The following is an 18513-nucleotide window of genomic DNA, read 5'->3' as shown; positions in this document are numbered from 1 at the left end:
AGCCCATGAAGACAGGCCAAAGCAAAGGAGGCACTTTGGCTTGATGGAAGAAGGGAAGAAACAAACCTATCACACTTGGCATTCATTGAAGGGAGACAGAAAAGTAACAAGTGCTTTCTGGGGAAAGAACAGATGGAAGGGAAATTGAGTAGAATTAAAAAACATTGCTGTGGTCTGTTCCACAAAAGCCAGCAGAGCTGTGGTTTCTCGGGAGCCAGATATTTGAAAGGTAAGGAAAATAGAGATCACATTACGTGGTACCCAAGGGTTTAATGCACAAAACAACCATTCTAATGAAGGTTTGCTAATTTCTCTGTCTTAGAGATTAGCAAGGGGAACGAGAGGTATCTAAACCTATAACACCCTGTATTAACCCAGTCCGAATGATTTACTGTTACCATATTTGGGCCGACTTTGAGTTCAGGATTGGAAAAAAAAAAATGAAGAAAAACAAGCTTACCCATAAAAAGAGATTGTAGAACTTCACGTCCCAACAAGTGGATAAAAATGTTAACATCGTTTTTTATGGCCTAATAAATGTCTTTCATAAAAATCGCTGAAAACACACTCCCTAGATCTCTTTATTAGATTGAAAGAGATATTGATCAGAAGAGGAGTTGATCAGGAAGAGAGAGTAGATGGAAACCAGGTCTTCGGTTACATAAAACTTTTTAAACTTTCTAATCAGTAAAAAAATAAGTATTTTTAAATAGGTAATAGAAATGAGATGAGAGAATTTAGATAATATGCCTGGACACACACAGCTGACAGTGTGGAAATCAGAACTTAGAACCTTCCTGAGTCTACAGCCTTTGCTATTTCAACCAAACCCCCAAGTCTTTTCTAATTACTCATACCAGCTTAAATGAAATGGCCCATATGCTATTAATATTACATTTAAAACTTCATGGAGTCACAAAACTCCTTTGTCAGGAAGAAATGATGGCGATTTTGACCCCATTTTTAGGACACTGCAAAAGTCCATGGGCAGCAGTATAACTAATGGTCCCCCCGACTCTTCAACCAAAGTAAGGCTCAGGCAATTGCAGATCATGCCTCAGATGACATTACTAGCGAGTGGTAATTCTGGCCATCCATCTCTGTTTGTAAGTGGAATTCTTCTATCGCAGTAACTTCTGCCTTTGAATGGATGGCCAAAACATGACTTCAGTCATTATGATAAAATGTGTTTTATTAGGGATCATCTTCGTCACTGGAACAATCCATTTTAAAGATCAAATTACGACTGTGGGGACTGAACTCTTCTTCAAAGGGGAAGTTCAGAATTTGGTTGTCTTTGCTTTCCTAAATTCAGACAGACTTGTAGGTGATCCAGCTTCTCGGCATATCTTCATTAACTCTTTCATCCCCTGAGTGCAAAGATATGAAACAAAGGAGTGAAGACAACAGGGTCTTGATCTTCAAGCTGTGCACAGCATCATGGATATCTTCAGACAGGCACGATCGTCATAGATCCGAGGAGTCTCTTCATGAGGAGAGAATGCTGCAGGGCTATGGGGCCCACCTAGAGTAGGCAGGTGGTGAGCACAGGGGACGAGATCAGAAACCAGGGGGAAAGTGTCAAGGCAGTTGATACAATGATGTTGACTCAATGGTTTGAATCTGTGATCCTAGGTCCAGGGTTCTGAAGCCCCTCCAGGACTGCCATCTGTAGCGTGCACCCTTTCCATTATCCTTTAAATCCTTTAATGGCAGGATTAACAACTGTTTGAGCACTGCAAACCTTCAACTTTAATTTTCCCCATCTTCACGGCTGCTAAGTCCTAGTTTATTTTTCACTGGAAGTATGAATGTGTGCGTGTGACTCTGGATCTCTGCCTGTCTTGGGGAATGATTGGTGAAATCTACATGGGGATGGCATGGCACATCAGTAGTAACCCCAAATGTCAAAGGCCAAAGCACACCCTGGACTGTCTTGGTGAAGCTTCCACAGAGAACAACAGGGTAATTGAACTGCTGTGGGATTTCTGTGTCTAGAGCTAATCTGTGGAAATGATGGGAATGATGGGAGCCATTGATGAATGGTGAGGGTCACTGTCTTTCCCTAGAATGAGAGACAGAGTAAGGAGTCATACTGTAGAGACCTTGCATGGGCGGTTGTCATGCAGTTTGTAGACATGGCAGTGCAAGGTGAGAAACTGAGCATGTCTAATAGAGCCCTTACCCTGAAGGGTTTACCTTTTTTTGTAGTTATGTCGCAGATTATAATGGACAGTTACATAAAACATGTTCCTTCTTTGACATGACAGTTAACTTGGTTATGCTCAGCCTTTAGAGAGGCCCTTTGGGATGGGCTAAGGGAGAACAGAGGTAGCACGCTGCCCGGGGAAGTGTGGCTTCCCCACCTTCATCCAGTGCTACCCATAAAGGGGGGACGGCACCATTGCAAGACGGAATGCGGCCTAGGAGTTTCAGGTGGAGGCCATTTCCAAATGAGCAGAGGCTTCAGGTGGTGGGGAGGAGAGTGGGGCAACCCTGAGAAACAAACAAAGTGGCACATGTGAGGCTAATCACTTTTGTTCAAGGACGCTGAGGAAGATGCCCCTTGACTTGGGAGAAGCTTGCAAGGCTATTGTTGCCAGAATAGCATATTCAGGTAGAGTCCAGGTGAACCCTATAAAAATATTCCCCTTATCTTACAGAATGCTTCCTTGGAAGGGAGGAATAAGAGATGCCATCAGAGCTCTGGAATGTGCAGTAGGGGCAGCGTCTGGAGCATAATCCACAAACAGTAGTACCTGTATGGCTGCCCAGCACAGGGGAGAGTCCCGGACCATGAGCTTCAGCTTCTCTGCACAGCTCAGCAGAACATCAGAACCAAAAGCAATTAGAGGAGAAGTGGTCATGGCATAGCAGATACAGTAGAAACAATATGAGTTTGGGACTCAAGAGTGACCTGGATCTCAGTCTTGTCTTCAAAAGCATATTCTTCTTCTGAGCAAGGCACTGAGACAGTCTTTGTGTCAGTTTTATTATCTGCAAAATGAAACACTTTGCTGTCAGGAATGAGGAAACATCATATTAAAAAAGGTAGCATCTTAAGCACTCAGTAATTAGGGTCTGTTATTTTTATTATCATTGTGACTTGTGATTCTATCATAATTCTTAGAATTAGTTCATAATAGCTAATAACAGCAGATAGCAGGAGATAACAGCTGTGTGCTAGGCACTAGTTTAAGCATTTGACTTAAATTAAGTAACGTATTCCCCATGACAACCTGTGAAGTACCTGCTATTTTCTCCATTATACAGAGAAGGGAATTGAGGCCAGAGAGGTTGAGTAACTTGTCCAAAGGCACACAGCCAGTAAATGGCAGGATCAGGATATGAAAGAAACCCAAGCCATCAGGCTACAGTGCTCCTTCTCTCAACTGGGATGTTATAAATGTGACTCTCCATCTACCTTTCCCTACTGTTGTAACGGCTGCTGAGAGTCTCTATGAAAAACAGCACAAGGCCTGTATCACTAACCTGGAAGGACACAGGGACACAAACCTGAGCTGCATGAGGCCAGGGGAACAAATACAAAATCATGTGGACCCACAGGTTTGTTGCAGCTGTGGATCTAATGCAGTCAGAGCTGGAGACTCCACAGTGAAAGGCAGGTGTCCGGAGAGTCAGGTTGGAAAACGAGATGCTCCTGGAGCTGGATAAATTGGGGTTAGCAGGGAATGTCTAACCAGTGTTCTCCTCTCCCATCTTGGAAGCACACAGAGACTAATAAGGAAGAGAAAGAAAACTCAGCAATTTTAAATCCACAGGACTTAACATTAAACGTGATGGAGTCTCATTTTACACCAGAGGAAATGGGGTCTCAAGTGGGGATGGTGACTTGCTGGGAGTCCCATAGGCAGATGTTGAAAGCATCCTGAAGAAATAGGAGCAGCTTGGGGTCGCTGTGGGGGAGGGTATGCTGTGGGTGCAGGGGGAAGGGAAGACAGGAGAAAAGATGTGTGTACAATGCCCAGGGGAAGCTCACTGACAGCAGATGCTCAGTGGTTGCTGCCATCTTTGTGCTTGTTATTGTTTTGATTAACCTTGTTAGAATGCAGAGAATTATCTTCGAGGGAGAGAGATGGGAGGTCAGTTGAGAAATTCTTTCCTAATCCAGGGCAGCGATGATGAGAGTGTGGGTGAGGTCGGGGGCCCTGGTGGGGTAGAGGAGGGGGCATATTCAATGAACACCTCAGAGATAAAGCAGATGGGCTGGGGGCACTACTGAGACCCGAGGATGGGAGGAAACAGGGCCCTCCTCCTGGGTACACTACCAGGGCCAGCATGGGAATTAGAAGGAGGCAGAGGTCAGGGAGGGGGCAGAGAAGACAAACCCTCAGCCTGCTTGTCAGTTTGGCCTTCTTCACCACAGATTTTGGATTCTGTTCAGCACAGAGGAGACCTTTTCTCCCTCCTGCTGAGCACATCTGGTTTTTAGGACGAAAGGATCTGATGGGTCAGGTTTAAATGGTTTGAATGACCAGCTAAAGAAGAGATGGGATGGGAAGCCTGTCAGGTCAACACGGTGACCTCCCCGGGGCTGTAAGCGATCCTCCCAATAATAAACATGGAGTCTTGGCCAGCAGAGGCCCACGATGGTCATTGTTTTCCTGACTAGAATTTTATATGCTCACAGGCTAGAAAACTTGGCCAGAAGTTTGAACCATGTGTTTTGTCAAGTCCTATAAGTCTTTAGACTCCTTTTTGATAATTATCCCAGTGAGAACTGTATGAGGAGATTTCTATGAGCCAGACCACTGCCCTGATCTTTTGCAGAGAGTATCATTGATATCTGGACAACCATGGTGGAAAAAAAAAAAAAGAGAGAGAGAGAAAAGAAAGAAAAAAAAAAAGAAAGAAAGAAAGAAAGAGAGGAAGAAAGAAAAGAAAAAGACCTTTACATAGGCACACAGGTTTGGAATTGACAGTTACCAAAATGGGAACAAATTTGAACATCAGCTTCATTGCTTCCACACTGCCGATTTGGTGGTGTTTGTGCTTTGAGGACCTCCCAGATCTTGGAATGTTTTCTGTTATTCCAACCTACTTTCAGCAAAATATGGAAAAATCACAGTAAGATGTGAAATATTGACAGAAGCTTCAAATGTTTCCCCTCCCTGGGCATTTACAGGGACAAAGCAGTAGGGTGGTCAGGCACTATGTTTCAGACATCAGCCTTAGTGGTAGAGAAGTCCCCTCAGTTGCTCCATCTGAAATGCACCTGAATCTCTTCCCAGGGCCCGGCCTATTCTTGGAAGCCCATATCAGCCATATCCACTTCACAGAGCTTTATTGTCAACACCAGCCCACAGCAGTCTCCCCTATACCGAACTTCTCGTGGATTGACTGCATGCTCCTGGCTTACCACTTGTATACGAATTGCAAAGAGCATTGATTGTAAACTTTTCTTTTTAATGTAAACATTAATGTAATAAAGTTCCATCCGTGTGGTGCTTCAGCATAAAAAAAAAAAAAAAAAAAAAAAAAAGAGCAGACCAATTAACTAGCTCCCTCTGGATGACATTGTCTAAAACTGAGTCCTTGCAAACCCAAAACGTAGAGTTCAAATCTCAGGTTCACCACTTATTAGCTGGGCATCCTTGAGCTACCTCACCATGTAATGCCTCCATTTCCAAATTTGTAAGCTGGGGGTGTTAATGCCAATCTCATGGAACAACTGTGAGAATTAAGTGGAATCATGCAGAAGATACCAAGCCACCATGATAAGGGTTGGAAAGAAGTTAACTATATCCTTTTTCAAACTCTGTTTCAATTATTTTCCAAGCTGTCTTTGTATGGGTAATGACTGAATATTTTCTTTAAATCTACTTATGAATAATTTAAATTTATTTAAAAACAAAATTTGTATTACAACTCTAAATGGAAAAAGCAGCATTCTTGCTCTAAAAAGAAGTAGAACCAAATGCAGTAAGACAAAACAGTATTATTAAATTCTAACTAGGCTCCAAGCAGTAGATCTGCTCTCTTAGTATTAGACAAAGGAGAATCAGCAAATGTTAAGTAGGTTTTGTGGATAGGCTCTTAGAAAACTGAGCACCTTTTCTTCATGTAACCAGGTTAGGAATATAATTGAAAAGAGACAAACTGTTTCATGACAAGGCTCATTGTGTTATAATTTATGTCCTTTTATCGCTTAAATCATTTTTCAGGCCATTCACTCTGTAGAATAAATATTTTGGTAGATAGTGAGACGTTTTGGAGGTAGAGACACCAGCCTTCGAAATTTGGCTCTGCTCCCTAATTGCCAATTACACTGAGCAACTTACTCAAAGTCTTTGTACTTTGGGTTCCTCGTTAGTCAATGAAATATTAACACTCAACTTGGAGGATATTTGCATGGATGTCATAAAGCATGTTAAGTACGTAGTAGAGTGCCTTGAATTCATAACAGAAAAGCATAAGGACGATGACAGGGAAAATTGCCTTGTCAAAATACAGATAAATAAAATAAAGAGCAGGTTGTTTGTGTGCCCAGCCATCGGATTCGCTAGGACAAAGATGTCCTGTGACTCTCATCCCAGACATCTGGACAAGCTGTCAGCACGGAACTGGGTGGTTTTGAAGCACTCCAGGATTATATAATATTGGATGGCAACCAGGACTGCTGGACCTTCTTCTTTTATTCCTTATATAGATTTCATTTTTCAACCACACAAAGTTAGGAAAACATTTATTTTGGTAAAACATCGAGAAAATACAATAAAGCAGAAAGGAAAAAAATAAAATCACTTGTGATTCTACTACCCAGACAAAACGAAATGTGGTATTTTCAACTATCTTCTTTTGGATTGTTCTACTGAGAATGAACATATATATTTTTTAAGGTTCAAAGTTACTCTGCCCTTTATTTTGCTATCAGTTCTGTTTATTGGACAAATAAGATGTACTCATGTGAATATTTTTGTAATCATTCTACAACATGTTTTTCATGTCTATGAGAGTACATCACATGGATGTAATAACATTTACTTAGTTATATCTAATATTAGCCATCTAAGTTTCTATGATTTGCCATTTTACTATTTTAAAATATCACAGTTCACTTCTTTTTATATGAATCATGACCCATACACAAGACCATTTCTTTCGGATAAATTGCAAGAGATAGACACTCTAGTCAAAGAATGTGTGTAGTAATAAGGGTCTTTTAGACTGCCACGTTAGTCTCACGAAATTTAATGTCAATTTACAATAAAAGTATAAAGAACACACACATCTTAGCTCCCCTGCCCAAAGGAGGTGGTATTGCACAAAAATTCTTTTTGGCCAATTTAGTTGAAAATGTTATTTTAGTTTATACGTTTCTTGTATACTTGCTGATGGCTTGTTTTTTTTTTCCCCTTTTATGAATTTTGTGTTCAGATCTATACTTATTTTTCCCCATTGGATATTTATCTTATTCTTACTTATTTGCAAGAAAATATTTACATATTAAGATTAGTAACTTGTACATCATACATATTGGCACTGATTTTGCTGATAACCTGTTGGTTTCTTATTTTTACATATACCACGTGTGATAGCTAGAACATTGAAAAAATTATCATTGTACTCATATCTGTTAATGATTTCTTTCATAATCTGCCTTTGGTATCAAACTCAGAATATTTTACTCTACAGTCAGTTGTATAAATTTTGCATTTATTTTCTTTCAGTGCTTTACCAGTTTTGAACAATTATAAAAATAATACACAAATATTATTATGTATTATTATGTAAAATTTATTATTATTTATAATACATATAATAATATAATAATTATATTATATATTATATTATAATTATATTATTATTATTATGTAAAAATTTTAATATTTATGATCAGAATCACTGAAGCATGACCTCATTCCCTTGGTTATCTCATTCAGTCTCATGACTTAAAATGTGGCCTGATGACTTCCAAATTCTTATGTCCATTCCTGACCTGTTTCTCAGATTCCAGGGTCATCCATCTGATTATTTGATATCTACCTGGACATCTAACAAGCATCTCAAATGTAAACACACCCAAAACTAGTCCCTGCCACCTCTGCCAGCACCCACCTCTCCTATCAGCTTCCCCATTTCAGGAAAAGGCAAATCCACCTCACACACTCCTCATAATGAAGCCCTCAGAGTCTTAGTGATGTTCTTGTCTTTACAGTCCTTGTTGAACTAGTCAACAAATCTTTCTGCTCTTCCTAAAAAATATATCCAGAAGCCAACTGCTTTATGCTACCTGTCCTGCCACCATGCTGGTCCCAAATACCATCATCTCCATCCTGGTTTGCTGGGCCCCCTCTGTGGTTTCCCTACCTGCTATTCTTAACTTAGTAACCACAGAGTCATCTTGTTAAGGAAACTAAGTTAGGTCATGTCATGCCCTTTAAACCTTCCAACAGCTTGCTCTGTCATTCAGAGGAAATACCACAGTCCTCAAATGCCCTATAAGGCCCTGCAAGGTATGTCTTATCTTGCTGACCTTATTCTCTGCTACTCTTTCTCCAAGGAACAGCACCCAAGCCAGGGCACTGAACAAGCCAGGCCCACTCCCTCCTCAGGACTTGTGCTCACTGTTCCACTGCCTGGGAATATTCCCCATATCCACATGGCACTTTCCCTTACCTCTGTCACATCTTTTCTCAAAGGTCACATGCTCAGCAAAGTCTTTCTTCTTTGCCCCTTCTTCTGCTTTATTTTCCTCTGCAGCATTTTCTACCATGTGACCTATATTTTATTCATATATTTTGTTTATGGCCTTGCTCGTCCATAAGGTATGCTCCATGAGGGCAGAGTTAATGTGAATGTCCGCGCCTATATCCTCAGCACCAGGGACAGTGCATGGCATGGCATATCCTCTGCTGTTTCTTAAACGAACCAATTAACTTATATCAACTTTCCTTTTATCTTCACTCTCAAACCCATCCCCTTCTCCGAACACTAGAGGTAACTAATAAAAAATGAAGAAAGCACACTGCAGAACATTATAGACAAGGAATCCTTAATGTAAAATAGACAAATAAATAAGCAAATGTTAAAAATTTATGGAGGAACACACACCAAACTAAGATGTTGTTCTTCCATCTGGAACTTATTTCTCTATGAAGGAGGGGAAGATGTAATTTTTTTTCCCAAGTGACTAACCAATTGTGCTATTATTATTACAAACTATCCACTAATATCCTAACATATCCTCACTGATACATTATGCCACTTTTAACATATATTACATCTGTCTCAACTGGAGCCAGTTTCCTGGACTATCTAAAGTTGTTATGCACAATTTTAAAATCATAGCATTATAGCAAACTTGCATATCAATTACTATTCTTTTAAACATATCCCTAGCTATTTTCATGATTTTATTCTCTCAGCTATCTTTTGGCTATCTTTTAAGTTGTTAGGCTAAAGAATGAGAATTTTCATTGGAATTTCATTAAATGTACAGAATAGTTTGTGGAGAATTGACATATTTATATCTTTTAAGTCTTTCCATCTTAGAACATGGCATGTCTTCCCAATAATTCATATCTTTTATGGATCAGAATGTAGTCATTGTGTCCTCATTTGGTTTAGTAAATTTCCTCTTCAAATTTTTAAAGTTATTATGCACAGATAGAATAGCTATTCATTTTTGTGTATTTTTATTGTGAACCAAAGTACTGAGCTCTGTTACTAGAGTTTTTTCGTTGTTGTGTCTCTTTGGTTTTCTGGATAGATAATTATTGTCTTGAAATAATGAGATTTTGTCACCCCCTTGATTAATCTGGATTCCCCAACATTCAGAGCTTAAGATATGGTGGCTTATATATGAGTGATTTGGTAGGAACAGCTCTTTCACACTGGGGAGAAAAGCAGAGAGAGACAACCAAAAGATGTGTTATTGGGTGGGTCACAGCTAGGGGTTATTAATTGTCTGATCCCACAGGACTGATTGAGGATCATATGTGATGCATTTCCATATTACCCACAATATGGAGAGAGAAGGAGAAGAACTTATCCACCTCTCTCCCTGCAGTTTGCTCCAGTTTCACCCTGAGAAGTGTGAACTTTGCCTCACTTCCGGGTTTTGCCTATGTGGATTCTGTGCTTAGCCCCAGCACATTTCATGCCTCAGGATCAAGAGAGAAACCAGAGAAGGAGAGGTGCATGGTGCAGATTTGACATGAGGCTCTGTCAGATTGCACTGGCAATAAGTCAGTCTGAGATTACCCAGAACAGTGCTTACTGGAATAAGAGATAAACAAGGTCAAGGGGATTTGAAGTAGTATATCAGAGATGTCTGATATGGTCCACCCCTTGTAAATAAGATCCTCTACTGCCTGCCTCATATCTGCCTCCCATATTCTGCAATATGGAGCCCAGTAATGCCCTCACCTCATCCCCAAGACAGAGGAAATGCAAATCCATTCTTTAATGGAGTCTCCTTCAGAAAGGTAGACAGCCACAATCTCTGAGGCTTTGAAATAGAGTTAATAAAACAAGGTTTAGTCCCTACTGCTAAAGCAGCACTGAGTATCTCTTGCTTTCTGCCCAGGGGATTCTCAGACCTGCCTTTTGGGATACTTGCCAAGTAAGAGCACCAGCCATTCTGATGCAAAGAACAAAGAAGTGTTGGGGGACTAAAGCAGTAAGGTGACCCTTGACAAATGGGGAAGGAGAACTGGCAGGTAAATATTCCTTTTTTTCATTCTTCAGTGGACAGTTTGAAGATTCATCCTAAATTATTCTTCAGAGGGTCTCTGGCAAGATCAAGTCATAGTTGCCCCCTTAGGGACCAACTTGGTAACATACCATTGGATTGGTTTTTTTTCCCTCCTTTTCTGCTCCATTATTCCTATTGACCCTACTCTGATTTGATATTTCTTTTGCCAGTAAACTACATATAAGAAATCCCTGTCTCAAGCCCTGCTTTTTGGGAAAATCGAGGCTACCTGCCATCCAGGTGTGTCACCTCTGATCTCTGACCCAATATCCCTTGAATGTTCTAGGTATTCTCCTTTCTCAATACCCTCTATCTAGAAAAAATGGCACATGTTTATGGACAAATCACCAGAATATTTGTCATATATATATATATATATATATATATATATATATATATATATCTTGTGATATCGTAGAGAATTTCAACAAGGGGATCTCTTCTGTCAATAGGGGCTGGTTCTTTGAACTGTCTTAGAACTGGAAATGAGGTTGGACCATAATTTCCCACAGCAGCAAATGAAATCAGATTTTTGCTTTCCAGCCTCATTTTTTTTTTTTTTTGTAATTATACAATTTGAGCATCATCCTGGTCTGTTGTTTGCCTATTTCACCCCTAGGAATTTCAAGATGTATTATCTATTGCTCTGGATCTTTGTAAGCCAGAGCATCCTACTGGCAACTCTAGGCTTGCTGTCCATTTTGGTAATTATGGTCACTTCGTCTCTGATGGTTGAATACAGTTTTCTGGCCTCTACCATTCCAGAAGCACCTCCCCTGTCTACTCTGGCCTATAGTAGATAGTCGCCACTGAATTTCTAAAAAATGCCAATAGCTTTTGTGCTAGTGTAGATTGTCTTAGTAACATGAATGTCCTTGGGGGCCCTCCTTGGAAACACAGATAGTAGAAATTCTGTTCTCACCTAATAAATCCATTTTAATATTCTCAACTCCCTTACTGCCTGACCATTTTCCTTATGGTATGCTAAAGCAATTCTTGCGTCTCCATCTCATTATTGTCCTTTGTCAGGTTCAAGCCAGTGAACTGGGACCAACTCCATATATTCTTGCAAAAATGTTGAATCTTGAATCAATAAATTCTCACCTATCCGATTTTATAGTCTACTTTCTCAGATCCCAAACCTCAGGGTCCTCCTCTATGCATGCTCCCTGGTTCCTGTGAACGTTAGTAGCAAGAAGCTATTTCCTGGAGCAGACTGTAATTCCCTGCTAGGACTGTGCAAGCCACTTGATCTCTTATTAGTCTGGAGGCGATGAGGAGTGGCAGGGAGGATCTTAAGATAAGCATCATACTGAAATGCATTTGCCTCAGGTGATGTCTTAGCTTGGGTTCTTTCAGAAGTAGATTCTGCACTGGGTGTGGTACAAAAAAACAATGAATACTGTTATGCTAAAAAGAAATTAAAAAAAAAGAACTAGATTCTGTGCCAAGGATGCAGGCACAAATGATTAATTAATAAAGTATCCCTGAAGATACCAATAAGGGAACAGAAGAACCAGGATAAGGAAGGAGGGGAAGCCAAGCAAATGTGCAGTTTCAGATGAAGTCCCAGACTCATTTGTTCCCAAATGTTCAGAGCAGTTTTAGCTGTAGTAATCAAAATTTGCAGTCTAACAATCAAAATACACATCAACAGGCAAATAGAAAAACACATGTGATATAGTCCCATAATGGGAAATCACTCAGCAGTAAAAGGGAACAAATCACTGGAACACAACAGCAAGGTTGAATCTCAAAAACTTGCTAAAAAAAAAAAAAAAAGAAAGAAAAGAAAAAAGAAAGAAAAAACAAAAGAAAGCAGAAATGCAAGAGGTAAGTACCATATTAATGCACTTTATGAAATTCCACAATAGGGAAATGTCATCTATAATGACTGAGAGCAGATCATTTGTCACCCTGGGATGGTATTAGTGATGCTGGCGGTAGTGATACTATAACTTCAAGGATACTTTGGGGGTGATTATAGTGGTCTATACATGGATTATATAACTTTATTATAACTTACTGAACTGTACATTTAAAATGAGTGCATTTAATGGCATGTAATTTCATTTGTTCTTTTAGTTTCTTAAATAGAACCTTACATCATTTTGAGACCCCTATTTTATAGCATATTTAGTGTTATAAATTTCCTCTAGGAACTGCTTTATCTGTATTCTGTAAATTTTGATATGTTGTGTTTTCATTTTCATTCAGTTCAACATAGTTTCTAATTTGACTTTGAATCTCTTCATTCATTCATGGATTATTTAGAAGTGGGTTATTTAGTTTCTACATATTTGGAGATTCTTCAATATCTTCTTGACATTTGTCTCTAGTTTAAATTCCTGTGGTCAGATAACATATGTTTGATTAAATTTATTGAGACTTGATATGTATCCCAGGATATGATCAATCTTGTTGCAGAACTTGCGTTCTGCTGTTGGGGTGGAGTGTCCAATAAATTTCACTGAGGTCAAGTGGGTTGAGAGTGTTGTTCAAGTCTTTCATAGGCTTGGTGATTTTCTTTCTTTTTTTAAATTCTTATTCCTTGCTGATTTTCTATCTACATGTTCTATCATTTTCTGAGAGCAGAGTTTTGAAACTCTCAACTGCACTTGTGGATTCTTATAACTCTCAACTGCACTTGTGGATTCTTGTGTTCCTAATTTCAATTCTGTTTTTGCTTTATATATTTAAAAGCTCTTTTGTTATATGCATGCATTTTGGAGGGGGCTGATATTTCTTCTTGATGTATTCTTGTCTAACTTACTACAGTTCACCTTCAAGTTATTATTATGCCATTTTATGTGCTCTGTAAGAAACTTAGAGCAGCATACTTCAATTTCCCCTTCCTCTACTTTAGGCTAGAATGGTCATACATTTTACTTTACCTATGCTCTAAATAACACTATTTAATGCGTTTTAAAAAATTTTATAAAGTTAATTGTTTATAAGACATTAATAAACAGGAAAAAATGTTTTATATATTTATGATTTCTGGGACTCATTTTTTAAAATTTAGGTCTGAATCTCCATCTGGTAACATTTGCCTTCTGCCTCAAGAATATCTTTTTAACATATCTTACAGTGCAGATCTGCTGGAAATGAATTTCACACTGCTTTGTTAGTTTGAAACGTTCCGGCAATATCTTTCATTTTGAAGGTTATTTTCTTTGTTCTTTCTTTTTTTTTTTTTTTTAAGATTTTATTTATTTGACAGAGAGATCACAAGTAGGCAGAGAGGCAGGCAGAGGGAGAGGGGGAAGCAGGCTCCCCGCTGAGCAGAAAGCCCGATGCGGGATGCGGGGCTCGATCCCAGGACTCTGGGATCATGACCTGAGCTGAAGGCAGAGGCTTAACCCACTGAGCCACCCAGGTGCCCCTCTTTGTTCTTTCTTGATGCTCTGGTCATTTCTTTTCTCTTCATTTTGGGCATTTTTTAAAAAAGCTTTATTTAGTTAAGAAAGAAAGAGTTTTTGAGCAGAGGAAGAGGGTGAAGGAAGAGGGAGAAAGAGAATCTCAAGCTGACTCCCCACTGAGTGCAAAATCCAATGTGGGGCTTGATCCCAGGACCCTGAGATCGTGACCTGAGCCTAAATTAAAAGTCCGCTGCTCAATGGACTGAACCACCCAGGTGTCCCAAATTTTAGGCAATTTTAGTTGTTAGATCTTCACATTAATTCTTCTTTAGGATATAATCTATTTTTTTTAATTAGGCATATGACTTTATTTCTAGAAATTCCATTTGAGTCTTATTCTTATATCTTGTATTTTTTCTTATCATCCTGTTTATGGGTTTGCTGTCTTCTTGACAATACGGAACATGTTTAATATTCTTGTCTGATGGTTTCATGATCTCTGTCATGTAAGGATCTGTTTTTATTGGTTAATTGCCCCCTGGTTATGGTTTCTACTATCCTGTTAATATGATATTGGATGCCAGACATTGTGGTTTTATGTTGTTAGATGCTGAGTTTTGTTACATTTCTTGTTGTAGTGTTGGATTTTGTTCTTGTATGCTGTTATTTGGAACAACTGAATCCTTTCAGTGTTTGCTTTTGAGCTTTGTTAAAACATGTCCAGAGTAGCTTTATGTGTAGGGCTAGTTCAGCCCCACTGCTGTGGTGATAACCTTCTGAGAACTTTTTTTTTTTTTTTTTAAGATTTTACTTATTTATTTGACAGAAATCACAAGTAGGCAGAGAGAGAGGAGGAAGCAGGCTCCCTGGTGAGCAGAGAACCCAATGTGGGGTTCAGTCCCAGGACCCTGGAATCATGACTTGAGCTAAAGGCAGAGCCTTTAACCCACTGAGCCACCCAGGCGCCCCACCCTTCTGAGAACTTGACCTGGTATCCCAATTATTATAATGCCTTTCCATTTCTGTTTGGTTGGCCCATACACCATGTCAGTCCTCTATATGATTCTTTCCTGACTTTGGGTAATTTCCTTTTGTGCATGCGTACAATGGTACTCACCCAAGAATTCAAAGGACCTCTCTGCAGCCCTCTGGAGCTATCTCTGGGTGTACCTTTCTTCACCCTGGTGCTGTGTCCCTCAAATTCTAGCTACCTTGTGTGCCACTTTCTGACCTATTTGAGCTTTCCCCACTTGTACTTCATCTCTAGGTGGTAAGCTGCACATTCACAGGTTTGTTTCCCTTCTCTCTGTCCTGTGCTCTCTACCATCCAGTGCATGAATACCAATTTTTCACACTTATTCTCTCATAGATCTCAGGTCATGAAAGGGAAGAGAATAAGTAGAATGGAATTGTTATTCCGTTACCTTCTGGGAAAGGAGACCACTTGCACAGAAGTTATACTTCCCAAAGTTTATGTTAAAAAAAAGGAAAGCAATCATGCTGTAAATTATTCTGATTTTGAGTGTAGTACTTTTTGAGAATTCTTATTACCTTAAATTACATTTTAAATCTCTACTTTGACCCTAACTGAGGTGTGTTTAAAAAATAAAACTGTAAGTAAACATTAGTGGTTTATTATATTTTTATTTGACTGATTGTCAAGGGGAGAAAAGAGTTGGTGGTAAATTGAGGAGGTCAGTTTCAGATTCAGTTTTTGAAGTTTTCTGTTCAGTGTCAGGAGGACATGTTCAGAAATCCAATCTATGACATTGGGCACTCAAGACAGCTCTGAACTACAGATTTACTTTCACTTATTCATTATCTATGTGTCTATTTATTTATTTATTTATTTAAGAGAGGAGAGGGGGCAGAGGAAAGGGAGAAAATCTTTTTTTTTTTTCTTAAATAAGATTATTTAAATCTTAAATCCAGCAGGGAGAGCAGCAGGCAGAGGGAGAAGCAGGCTCCTGGCTGAGCAGGGACCTCGAATTGAACTCAGTCCCAGGACCCCAGGATCATGACTTGAGCCAAAGGCAGACACTTAACTGACTGAGCCACCCAGGTGTCCCAAGAGGGATAATCTTAAGCAGGTTCCACGCCCAGTGGCAGCCTATTGTGGGGCTCGATCTTACAACCCTGAGATCTTGACCTGAGCCGAAATGAAGAGTCAGATGTTTAACAGACTGAGCCACCCAGGCACCCCTGAGCTGCAGATTTAAAAATTATCTACAGAGTTGGAGGCCGAAACAGTGACTATGAATGGCTTGTAAAGAAGAATGAGAGGAGAAGAGGGGCAGGGTGGTGTCCAGTACAAAGACACAGACTCACAGATAGGCAGAGGAGAAAGAACTTACAAAGAAACACAACCTCGACAGTTGATACTGTAACTGAATTCAATGCTGGTTTTCTTGGAGAAGCTAACATTTGGGTGAATAAAGAGTTCTAGTATAAACTTATTCAATATTACTAGGACCCTGTGAGGTAGAATATTCCAGAACTGTCTATTACCATTCTTTCCCCCCTCCTTGTCTTCCTCAAGCAGCCCACAGGGACTGAGGATGAGGTGCCTGAGCTGAGGAGATATTGCCTGGGATCATGTCTGAGGGTCTTTCTGAATTAATTGACTATGAAAAATTTATAAAACACAGATCTTACAATAACATAGCAGCAAAAACTCGTCAGAAGATTTTGTGAGGTACTCTGCCACACACACTGTTAAGGCTAAAATAGCTGTTCAATATATTTTCCATGGCTTTTATAAAGAAATTCTTGGAAAATATTGCAAGCTGGCTTGGGCTCCTCACTTATGTAACTCATATTTCTATGTCATTTCTCTCCATCTGAGGTTGAATAACTCTGAGGTTACAATTGTATTGCTCTTATGTGGTAAGTCGGTTTAGCTTTTGAAATTATGCTTCTACTCAGGGCTTTGGCAGCTAGTGGATTCTACTCTTCCTTGAATAATGAATCCACAAAAAGGAATTAGACAGGTCCTTGATTTCATCACAACTCTTCTCCATAAATGTCATCTTAATGAAGGTGTTAACCCCCAAACAAAGCAGAATTCTGTCTTCTTTGGAACTCTGTAATTAGGATTTAGGATTTAGGATTTAGGGTTTTATGGCAGAGTCAGTTCTTTCTTTAAAAGTATTCTTTATTGGCAGTAGAAGGAGATAGTCATTTAGGAAACAGAAAAGATCGTGAGTTAGATTTGTTGATTTGCCAAGGTGTTTAAAAATATGGTTTTCATTCCTTACCACCCAGAGAACTACGACATATAATTTGACACATATTATTCTCATTTTCTACATAAGGAAATGCCCCCAGGGAGTTAATAACTTGCTCAAGGCCATCAAGCCAGTATACTGTGATTTGTCTGGTCTGCTTCTTAAGCCTTTTCTCTCTCTACATGTCACGCTGCCTCTGTAGTGTAGGGAGATGAATTCTCCTGCGCTCTTCCTGAGAAATAAGAGTTCACTTCATTCTGGTACATTTAGAAATGAGAAGGTAGTACAGAAAAGAACTTTTACCACCACATAATTTACCAGTATGATGCATTGTTTTTACTACTGAAGTACTAAATGCATAGAACACAGTAACCCAGTTCACTATATGAGCAAGAAACATGTACTTGGGAAATGGCACAGGATTGGATCTCAGAGCACCTGGGTTCCAATTCTGGATCTGCCACTCACTAGCTCTGTGTCTCTGAACAACGTTCTTTACTGTCCCAAGCTTTGGTTTCCTCATTGGAAGAATGGGGCAATGATACCCACCTCACTGTGCTTCTAAGGAAATCTCAATGTCTCAGAAGTTTGGAGAGGCACCTCTTGCTTGTAATTTCTATGTATGGAGTCTATCAACAGATCATGAAAGGAGTAACTTAGGGGAAAGCTAGATCATAGCCCATTTGAGTGGTCTGAAATTCCATCACTGAGCCAATGGGCCATGACAAGGAAATGGAGGTAGGAGGTTCGGGCAGATAGGATAGATAAAACTGACAACTAATGAGAGAAGAGATCTACAGAGGGTGATGGGGGTGGGAGGAGAAGGTCAAGTCTGGCATCAGGTCTGCTCTGAAAGGAAGATGGGCCACAGCAGTTCCCACATCTGCAGGAAGAGGTGTGCTAGCAAGTATATGGCCATCAGGATGGGGCAGAAAGAATTAAATGATATTTTCAACGTAAGAATATGTGGCACTCATAATTGTTACTGTTATACATTTGGGTATACCTGGCAAGATAAACACTAAATAGAATTAACGTATGTATGAAAGTACTTTGTAAATGACAAGCATCATATATTTTTAAAAAATATTTTATTTATTTATTTGACAGACAGAGATCACAAGTGGGCAGAGAGGCAGGCAGAGAGAGAGGAGGAAGCAGTTTCCCTGCTGAGCAGAGACCCCCCCATGCGGGGATTCATCCC

General features: G+C 39.6%; 1 long non-coding RNA gene across 3 annotated transcripts in view; it reads left to right on the top strand.

Annotated features, from left to right (window-relative positions):
• The window catches only part of LOC106005672, an 86754-nt gene that overhangs the window by 57655 nt on the left and 10586 nt on the right, over positions 1-18513 (top strand). The window contains exon 3 of one of the 3 annotated variants that reach the window (XR_001179206.2): positions 10553-10685. The exons of the other annotated variants lie outside the window; for them this stretch is intronic. This is a non-coding gene — a long non-coding RNA (uncharacterized LOC106005672). The remainder of the gene's footprint in view (positions 1-10552; positions 10686-18513) is intronic. 3 annotated transcript variants of the gene reach the window in all.

This window comes from Mustela putorius, unplaced genomic scaffold (genome assembly GCF_011764305.1).
Source record: "Mustela putorius furo isolate JIRA1106 unplaced genomic scaffold, ASM1176430v1.1 tig00003853_pilon_pilon_pilon, whole genome shotgun sequence".
In the NCBI taxonomy this organism is placed as follows: domain Eukaryota; kingdom Metazoa; phylum Chordata; class Mammalia; order Carnivora; family Mustelidae; genus Mustela; species Mustela putorius.
The sequence above is the reverse complement of the archived record's forward strand: the minus strand, read 5'-3'. Positions and strand labels throughout refer to the sequence as shown.